Source organism: Plectropomus leopardus, chromosome 23 (genome assembly GCF_008729295.1).
Source record: "Plectropomus leopardus isolate mb chromosome 23, YSFRI_Pleo_2.0, whole genome shotgun sequence".
In the NCBI taxonomy this organism is placed as follows: domain Eukaryota; kingdom Metazoa; phylum Chordata; class Actinopteri; order Perciformes; family Serranidae; genus Plectropomus; species Plectropomus leopardus.
The window spans coordinates 20,559,000-20,568,768 of record NC_056485.1 but is presented as its reverse complement, the minus strand read 5'-3'; the positions used below and the strand labels follow the sequence as shown (position 1 = coordinate 20,568,768).

Below are 9,769 nucleotides of genomic sequence, written 5' to 3'. Positions count from 1 at the left end.
GATTTTAGGACATTTCTAGCATTTTAGGACGTTTCTATGATTTTTGGACATTAGTGTCTTATCTGTGTCCTCTGTCGGGGGTGTGGTGGATCCTCCACTGTCACTTCTTTGATCAACAAGCTCTGTTTTGATGCTGTTTTATGCTCTCTGACACTTTATGGAGACTAAAGGGACAAAAACAGTTCTCAGTGTGAATCACTTTATTTTTTATTGTGAATTAGTACATATTTGGGGGGGGTCCACCTGGCACCTGTTGGGGACCCGATTAGTTCAGTCTTCTTGAACTGGCGCATTCAGAATCACTAAATTTAATGTTAATTTCCTCAGTTTGTCTTCTTCCTGGACTGATTCAGAGACGGATGCTTTGTGGTTTCACTCACGTCATTCTTTCACTTCCTCTCTGTCTCTGTCTCTGTCTCTCTCCCACCTTCTCTCTGTCTTTCTCTGTCTTTCTCTCTCTCTCTGTCAACACTGTACATTTAAAGTATTTGTTTTTAAACCCAACTTTATCAGTGCGACTGAAGCAGACAAAGACAAACATGAAATAAAATCTCTTTTCTTCTCTCATGTCTTCACTCTTTTGTCCTCTCTTCTTCTTCACCTTCTCTACTTCCTCCACCCACCTGCCTCTCTCTCTCTCTCTCTCTTTTCTCTGACTCTGTCACTCAGCTCTCGCAGGGTTTCCCATCACATCACATCACATCAGCGCGTCGATGCAGCCGAACGCAGCGAAATCAACGGCGACCTTAAAGACTCGAGCTGAGGAAGAAAAGCTGGAGCTGAAGAGGAGATAAACGAAGAGGAGGAGGAAGAAAAGAGAGCGGTGACCATGATTCAGTCAAGTAAGCACCGTTACCTCCAGCTTCTGCAGGTTAAACGCTTAGTAAGAACACGTATGTAAACGAGGCTGTGAGAGGAAACTTTATTCCTCTAGAAACAACAAAAACTTCAAACGAATTCAGCAAATCAAACATGCCGAGGAGAACGTGTGAGTGAGTTTTCAGCTCCGTTAAGGCGTGAAAAGTTAGAATAAACTACCACGACTCAAAGGCGAAAACGTGCGTAAAACAAGCTGCTAAAAAGAGACTAACTGCAGTCCGTTAACCCTCTGAAGCCAGAGCACATCGGTGCAATTTTGTTTTTCAAAAACGTGGAGAAAGTCAATGAACAATTTGGTAAGAGGTGCTCGAAAAAATGCAAGTATTTATTTATTATTTATTTTTATTTATTTATTTATTTATTTATTTATTTATTTTTTATTTATTTATTTATTTATGTATTTTTAAAGATAGGGGAATTTCTTACATATTTAATTATTTTAGAATTATTTTTTGATCACCTTTATAGGTAATTTTTTTCTTTATTATTATTGTTGTTGTTTTTATTGTTGTTGTTGTGGAAAACATGGGGCAAAAGCCAATAAGCAGTTACATAAGAGAGAATTTATTACATTTTATAAAATAATTTCAAAAGCAACAGGAATATATGTTACATATTTAAAATTATTGTATGAGATTATTATATTTATTTATATTATATCTTTTTAACACTTTCTATAGGTTGTTTCCTTTTTTATTTATTAAAAAATAATAATAATAATATTAATTATTATTATTATTGTTGCTATTATTATTATTGTTATTGTTGTTCTATAAATGTTTTTATTTTTTCAGGTCAGGCCTTTGCCTTTTTTCTCATTGTCTTTTTGCCTTTTTTTTTTTTTTTTTAAGAAATCAAGTCAATTTGATTTGGTTTTAAAAGGTTAAAACGCATTGCATGTGTATTTTTGCATTGCATTTGACGCAAAAAAATATCCTCAATTTCTGAAGCATTTCCTAAAAACCTCCTAAAATACATATTCAGGTTTATACTATTTATACAGCACTTAAAAAAGCAAGACAGCTTTTTTAGGTTAATTTTTTTAAGTAATTTTCTTATACTTTTTACTAATTTCTTGCTTATTTTGGGGTCATTTCTTCGTTTTTGCTCGTTGCCTTCACCAAATGTTTTTGAAAGAAAGGTGTCAGGTGTCAAAGGGTTAAAATGTCACGGTACGTGCAGTTTAATATAATTAGCAGTTCTGCAGAAAAGGTAACTATACTTTTATGTTGGAGAAAGGTACTGAGGTACATAATCTTTAACAAAAAGGGTTTTAATATATTTAATGAAGCTGATCTAGTTTAACACATTTGGAGCTAAAAGCGACGGTTTGGTTTGAGTTAGTAAGTGACTCGGTGTTTGTTGTGTTTCTGCTCTCGTATGATTGTAACGTGTGATGTTTGAGGCGTGCAGCGAGCTGCAAACAGACTGAAAGCTCCACCTGTCTGCAAACGTGTGATCTGCTGAGTGCAAAGAAACATTTACCAGCTAAAAGTTTCAGTTTTGTTTCTGTCGCTGAGCGCCGCTCACTGTCTCTCACTGATTCATCAGCACAGTGAAGTCAGAGTTTAACAGTTTAGTTCAGAAATAAATATCTGATAATCTCTGACAGGAGTCTGCAGCCACGTTAGCTGCTCTTTACTTACAGCACAGCTGAATTTTAGCTGAATGCTAACACTGTCTCCAGTTTAGTTATATTTTTATATGTTTTTTATTTGTTATATATTTAGATATTTTTTAATTTTTTAATATATTTTTATTTATTTTATATAACACTTTTAAATATTTTTATATAACTATATGACTATTTTTTAAATATATTTTAATTTATTTTATATACACTTTGAAATATTTTTATATAATATAACTATATGACTATTTTTGAATATATTTTAATTTATTTTATATACACTTTGAAATATTTTTATATAACTATAACTACATGACTACTTTTTAAAAAGCGAAGGAAAATGTCCAGTGAACTATATTCATAATTTTATATTCAAAATTATTGTACAGAATTATTATCATTTCAAAGAGATTTTTTAAGGTGAATTCTCATTTTTTTTAAATTTTTTTTTAATATTCTTTTTTTTTTTAGTTTAGGGTTTTTTTTAGGTTTTTGGCAATTTTTTAGGTAAATGTCTTCTACTTTTCACAGATTTCTTACTAACTTCTGGGTCATTTTTTCTTAAGTTACTTGTTACCTTCTTCCTTTAAAAAAAATAGCCAATTTCCAAAATAAAATAATAATAATAATAATAATAATAAATGGTAAATAAATAATTTGATTGTATTTCCATCTCTGCTTCGCAACAGTTGTGTGATGGGAGTTTAAAAGTCCGTCCCGTATAGACGCCTGTCCCAAATATAAGTCTGCTGAGCTCAGTGATTTCAGCAAATAAAAGCTCTGTCTATATATTAAAGTTTTTCTGTACTTACATGAAGTACATTAAAGTTGCACTTAACTGCAGAACTTGAGTTAATGTACTTTTTAATTAAAAAAAAAACAAAACATGAAAATCTTGTTGATCCTCTTATAAAATCCATCCGTCCAAAAAAAAAGCCCAAATTTAAGTTTTCATTGAGTCTGTGGATGCAGGAACTCGTCAGTTCACTTTCAGAAACATGAGAGTGTGTTTTTGGGATGTTGGTTCACCACAAACCACCAACTGAGTTCATCGCTTCAAGTTTCTGTGAGGGCTTTTATTTTGACAGCGAGTCACACGACAGCCGTCGGTTTGTCTTCAAACTCGCACGAAGAGAAACAGGAAGACACGCTGCCGCTTATCTGTGCACACACACATATTTATATATAACACACACTAAGAAAATGACGCACACACGCACACACACTCACCCACAGAAACACACACACACACACACACACTGACAGAGTGACAGTGTGTCAGTTCTGCAGAAAAGGAAACTATACTTCCTGACAAAGACCTCCTACTCAAAACCATAAAGAGACATCGACTGTGAGACATCGACTGTGAGACACGGTGAGACGCTGTGAGAGTCCGTCAATCAGCAGATCAATAACCTGATCTGATCGGCACAGTGACGCTCGGTTTGAACCCCTCGTTACATGTTTGGCTGCATCCCATTTCGCTTAATGAGGGAGGAGGACGTAGAGCTTTTCCAATAATAGTGACGATGATTTTATGACTCATCGATTCATTTCTGTCTCTTTTAGGAGACACACACATACACTCTAAAGAGGCATTCAGGGGACGTATCAATACAATAAAAAATCTAATTTATTGATTTAGACAAACCTTTGTAGTTGCAGATTTATTTTTGATGAGTTGTATGATGATGTAATAATGTTAAACTTAATTTTGTGCGCAATTTAAACCCAAATTTCTGAGTTGATTTAAAACAAAAATTAAAGTTTTAGTGACCTTATGGCTTTAAAATGTTTTTTTTCCATTTTCAGTTCAGGAGTTTTTCTATCAAAATTGTATTTGTTTTTAAAAACTTTTCATTTTTTTAAGTTTGGGTGTTTTTTAAAATTAATTATTTTTTTCCCTTTCTTTTAATTTTTTATTATTTATTATTAAATAAAACATGCCTTCCAAACCCCCGGGCCTGCCAAAATAAAAAAAAAGCTCACTACAGCATCAGTAATGGCAGCCACAGCCACTGACGATTACCACGATTTAAAAAAAAAAAAAGCATTATATATAAACTTTAATTAATGAACGCTCAGCACCGTGTGTCGAGTTTTCTGTTAAAACGTTGTAAGATTTGCGCCAGTTTAGTGGCCACTTAAAGGTCTCGTATTATGCTTATTTTCAGGTCCATACTTGTACATTTGCATTTATTGCCCTATTTTTTGTTTCTTTATTGTTATCTATGTTTTTAAAGATGTTTTTTTCCTCCTCCAGATCACTCCATCCGCTCGGTCTTCTGCTGCTGCTGCGCCGTGCAGACCAGGTACAAACTGGGCGATTTAAAGATCCTCAAAGATCAATCTGTTTCCAGTTTCCTGCATCTGACGTTTTTTAAAACAGCAGTTAAATGATTTCACTTCATTCCCCAGACGGGAACTTTGATTTGGTGCTTCTCATCCTTTAAACGCTTTGAAAACTGAGCAAATTTACTCGGTTGATTTCAAGAACACAAAGAGGCAACTGTACGAGAAATAAGCCCCAAAAATTACAAGACAAAGTGAAATGATCTGAAAAAAGTGCTGAAATAACACAAATATATTTATGTAACACAATTTTAAATATATAATTGTGATATAAATATAAATAGTTCTCTTTACATTTTTTCCCTATTTTAATGAAGAATTTTCTAATTTTTTTGTGAACTTTTACTAATTTCTTGCAAATTTCAGGACATTTCACGCCCTGTTTCCATGTTTCCAAATGAAAACATAAACTTAATATATTTTTTTAAGGGGGTGTGTGTGTGTGTGCGTGCGTGCGTGCGTGCGTATGTGAGAGAGAGACAGAAAAATTTTTTAAAATACACGCTAAAATTTCTATTGTCTGGTTGATTTCAGGGAGATCAGCACGCGCATGGAGCTGGAGGGAAGCACCTCGCTGTGTTTCCAGAGCAGACGATACCCGGGGCACGCCTGCCGGGTAAGAGTGTGTGTGTGTGTGTGTGTGTGTGTGTGTGTGTGTGTGTGTGTGTGTGTGTGTGTGTGTGTGTGTGTGTGTGTGTGTGTGTGTGTGTGTTTGCTTGTGTGTGTGCGTGTGTGTGTGTGTGTGTGTGTGTGTGTGTGTGTGTGTGTGTGTGCGTGCGTGCGTGCGTGTGTGCGCGTAGTGTGTGCGTGTCTAACGTCTCGGTGTCTCTCAGGTCGACCGGTCGAGGAGGAAGCTCCCGCTGCCGCCTCCTGATGATGAGGACGGTGAAGGTCAGGGGTTGGTGAGTGTCGTCGCCATGTACGACTTCACCGCCAAGGAGGACAGCGACCTCACACTCAGACAGGTACTCTCTCACACACACACACACACACACACACACACACACACTCTCACAGAGGAGCAGCCTGTGTGTGATGACGGTGTGTGTGTGTGTGTGTGTGTGTGTGTGTGTGTGTGTGTGTGTGTGTGTCCGCAGGGAGAAGAGTACATCATCCTGCACAAACAGGACCAGCTGTGGTGGCGAGCGCAGGACAAACACGGGTAATTACCTTAAAACTGTTTCATACAAAAAATCTGCAGGAAGAGTTTTTATATTCTGCATTTGTGTTGGGGTTTTTTGTTTGTTTTGTGTTGTTTTGATTTTATTTTTTTCCTTTTTTAAGCATAAAGCACTTTGTAATGTTGGTTTTGAAAACTGCTATAAATTAAAATGTATTATTATCATTATTATTCTTATTCTAAAATGATCTAATAGAGTTGGACAGTACCATCATCACTGATAATGATGCGATCTCTCTATTCTAAAAAACAAATTAAACAAATGAATGATTCTGTTCAAGCTGTTAATGAAATTAAGTAAATTCAAATATTTTTTTTGCTCATATGAAGATTCTGCACTTTCAGGTTTGTGTTAAACGCAGCAGTTTGTTTTCTTTCTACTGGTTTCTATCAGGAATAAAGGCTTCATCCCGAGTAACTACGTGACGGAGAAAAACAGAATAGAGGCGAACTCGTGAGTCTTTTATTACACTTTATATTTTTTCATGTATTTTTTGTAATGTTTTTCTACTACAAAATCCAAATATTTTATTATTTTTCAACACAAATCATTTAGCTTCTTTTCTTACTGTAAAGCTCGATTTTCTTTTTATTATTTTTTTTTATTATTATTTAAACTGTGTTTTTTTTTTTAATCTTTCTGCAGGTGGTACTGCAAGAACATCACCAGGACAGAAGCTGAGCAGCTGCTGAGACAAGAAGTAACACAAATATTTATGTTTATGTACCTGTGTGTGTGTGTACATTTAGGTAGCTTTTTAAAATATATATTTGCTTTGGAGTAGCACTGAAGCGATGAATCGATTAGTGGACAAAAAAATTATAACAAATAGTATTTTTTTCTGCAGAAATGCCAAAAACATTATTTAGTTCCAGTTTCTTTAAATGTGATTTTTTTTGTCTTATGTGATAAAAAACTGATTTTGGATTGTTAGTCAAAAAAAAACAAGAATCACTTTGAGCTTCAGAAACTGACATTAATGAACACTGAGCAAAATGGTTTGATTTCTCCCAAAATACACAAGAAGAAGTTACAAGTTCTACCTCTTGATGAGTTATTGCAGTTTTCCAAAGAAATCAAACCAATCTGCTGATGTTTCAAAGGTATATTTGCTATAAAGACAGAAAATTGATGTCCTTCCAGGCTTCAAAGGGTTAATAACAGACAGATGAGCTGTTTCTTGCAGCTGCAGCTGAGGGCGTTGAAGTAAAAGTGTTTTTTGTTGTTTTTCCAGGACAAAGAGGGCGGTTTTGTGGTGCGGGAGTCGAGTCAGAAGGGAGTCTACACCGTGTCCGTCTACACCAAAACATTAAGGTGATTCACAGCCGCCGAACCGAAGCTTCGAATCCGAAAACTAGCCAAGTTTTTGGAAAACTAAATGTACCCTGAAAGATTTGGAAAGTCATGAAATTGTGTTTGACAGTCCTGTATAACGATACATGATGTGTTAAAGGACTGTCGGAAATGTGAATTGAAAATGTGAAAATCACCTTTTTTTCCCTCAAAAATCACCCAAAAATGTTTTTAAGGAAAATGGATTCGTATTTAAATTAAGAAAAATGTCTATCAAATTTGCTTTAAAATAAATTTTAAAAATATATATTTCTTTTAAAAAAAAAAACAAAAATGTAAATAAAAACAGAATCCAAAATTTTGTCTTTTAAAATCAATTAAAAAAAATGTAAGAAACAAAATCGCCAATAAAATAAATACAAAATACAGCCATTCAAACTTGTTTTCCCCTCCCCAAGGCTTAAATAATTATTTGACATGCTTCCCCCTTTTAACACCAATCCGTCCCCTCTTATAAATAACAAAAGTTTTATTTAAATGTTGAGTTTGAATCCTGTTCTGAATTTATTGAGGGTTTTTAATGTTAAAAAAGCTATTATATAGTAATGAAAAGAACCAACAAGTACAGAGTATAGATGGTCCTTTCAGAAAATTTAAAATTTACCTAAAAGTCATGGAAAAGTCCTGGAAATGTATTGATAAAAATCTGTATAAACGCTGCAAAAATAGGATAAATATTAGCTGCAATAAACATTTTTGTGTTTGTGTTCAGCAGCAACGGAGATATCCGGCATTACCAGATCAAAATAAGTGACACGGGTCAGTTCTTCCTGGCTGAGAAACACACCTTTAAATCCATACCTGACGTCATACACTACCACGAACACAACGCAGCAGGTACACACACACACACACACACACACACACACACACTGTGTATGCTACAACAAAGATCACAGTGCTGCATTAATGCTTCATTTAATACTGTGTGTTTGTTTGTGCGCGCGTGTGTGTGTGTGTGTGTGTGTGTGTGTGTGTGTGTGTGTGTGTGTGTGTGTGTGTGTGTGTGTGTGTGTGTGTGCGTGCAGGCTTGGTGACCAGGTTGCGGTACGCGGTGGGTCCAATGGGAAGGTGTGTTCCCGCCACAGCAGGATTCAGCTCAGGTAAATAATAAACACGTTTTATGGTTGAACACAATATCTCAAGAAGTACTTAAGGGGATTTCTTAGAATTTGTCACAAACGTCCACTTTGACTCAAGAATCAATTGATTAGATTAGTCTTTAGGTAAAAGGTCAAGGTCACTGTGACCTTGTCTCTGTTTCATTATTGTGAACGCAATATCTCTAAAACAACCAAGAGGAAATTTCTCAAAGTTTGGCACGAACATTATTTTATCGGATGAACTGATAAGAATTTCTTGGCTGACGGTCAAAGGCCAAGGTTAGAATGACCTTGAATCATTCTCATTCTTATGAACGTGATCTCAAGAACACCCAGATATAATTTTCTCAACTTTAGCAAAAACATCCACTTAAACTAAACAATGTAATGTTTAGAGTTCAGTGGAGTTTCTTCAAATTTGGCACAAATGTCAACAGATGAGAATTTGGTGGTCAAAGGTCAAGGTCACTGCAACCTTGCCTCGGTCTTATTTTCATAAAGGCAATATCTCAAGAAAACCTATGGGAATTTTTCCAAATTTGGCACAAACGTTTACTTGCTCGTCAGAGGTCAAGGTCATGGTGACCTAACGTGCATCTCATTCTCTTAAATGTGATATTTCAAGGTGGTTTTCAGTAAATTTCTTAAATATAATGTGTAATAAATGAGCTTAAATCGCCAGCAGGTATCTGTAAAGAAAAAAAGGCTTTGAGATGAAGTTGACTGAAGACGTTTCTCGCTTCTTTTTTCGTATTTTTCTGTCGTTCCCGTCCCTGCAGAGATGTGGGAGATCAACCCCAGCGAGCTGACCTTCATGAAGGAGCTCGGCTGCGGTCAGTTCGGCGTGGTGAGACTCGGCAAGTGGAGAGCTCAGCACCGAGTCGCCATCAAGGCCATCAGAGAGGGAGCCATGTACGAGGAGGACTTCATCGAGGAGGCCAAAGTCATGATGTAAGGAGGGACGACCGGGACGACATGTAAACCACTTCCTTTTTTCCAGCACAAGGAAGTGAAACTGTTCGTGTGTGTCATCTTTCCCAGGAAGCTTTGCCACCCCAAACTGGTGCAGCTGTACGGGGTTTGCTTGCAGCAGCGCCCCCTGCTGATCGTGGCCGAGTTCATGGAGAACGGCTGCCTGCTGAACTTCCTGCGGCAGAGGGGTCGGACGCTGAGGGAGGCGTGGCTGCTGTCCATGTGTCAGGACGTGTGCGAGGGGATGGAGTACCTGGAGACGCAGAGTTTCATCCACAGAGACCTGGTGAGTCCGAGGG

General features: G+C 36.4%; 1 pseudogene; it reads left to right on the top strand.

Annotated features, from left to right (window-relative positions):
* The first annotated feature begins 612 nt into the window (after positions 1 to 612).
* Positions 613 to 9,769, top strand: part of LOC121962131 — a 12,039-nt pseudogene continuing 2,882 nt past the window's right edge.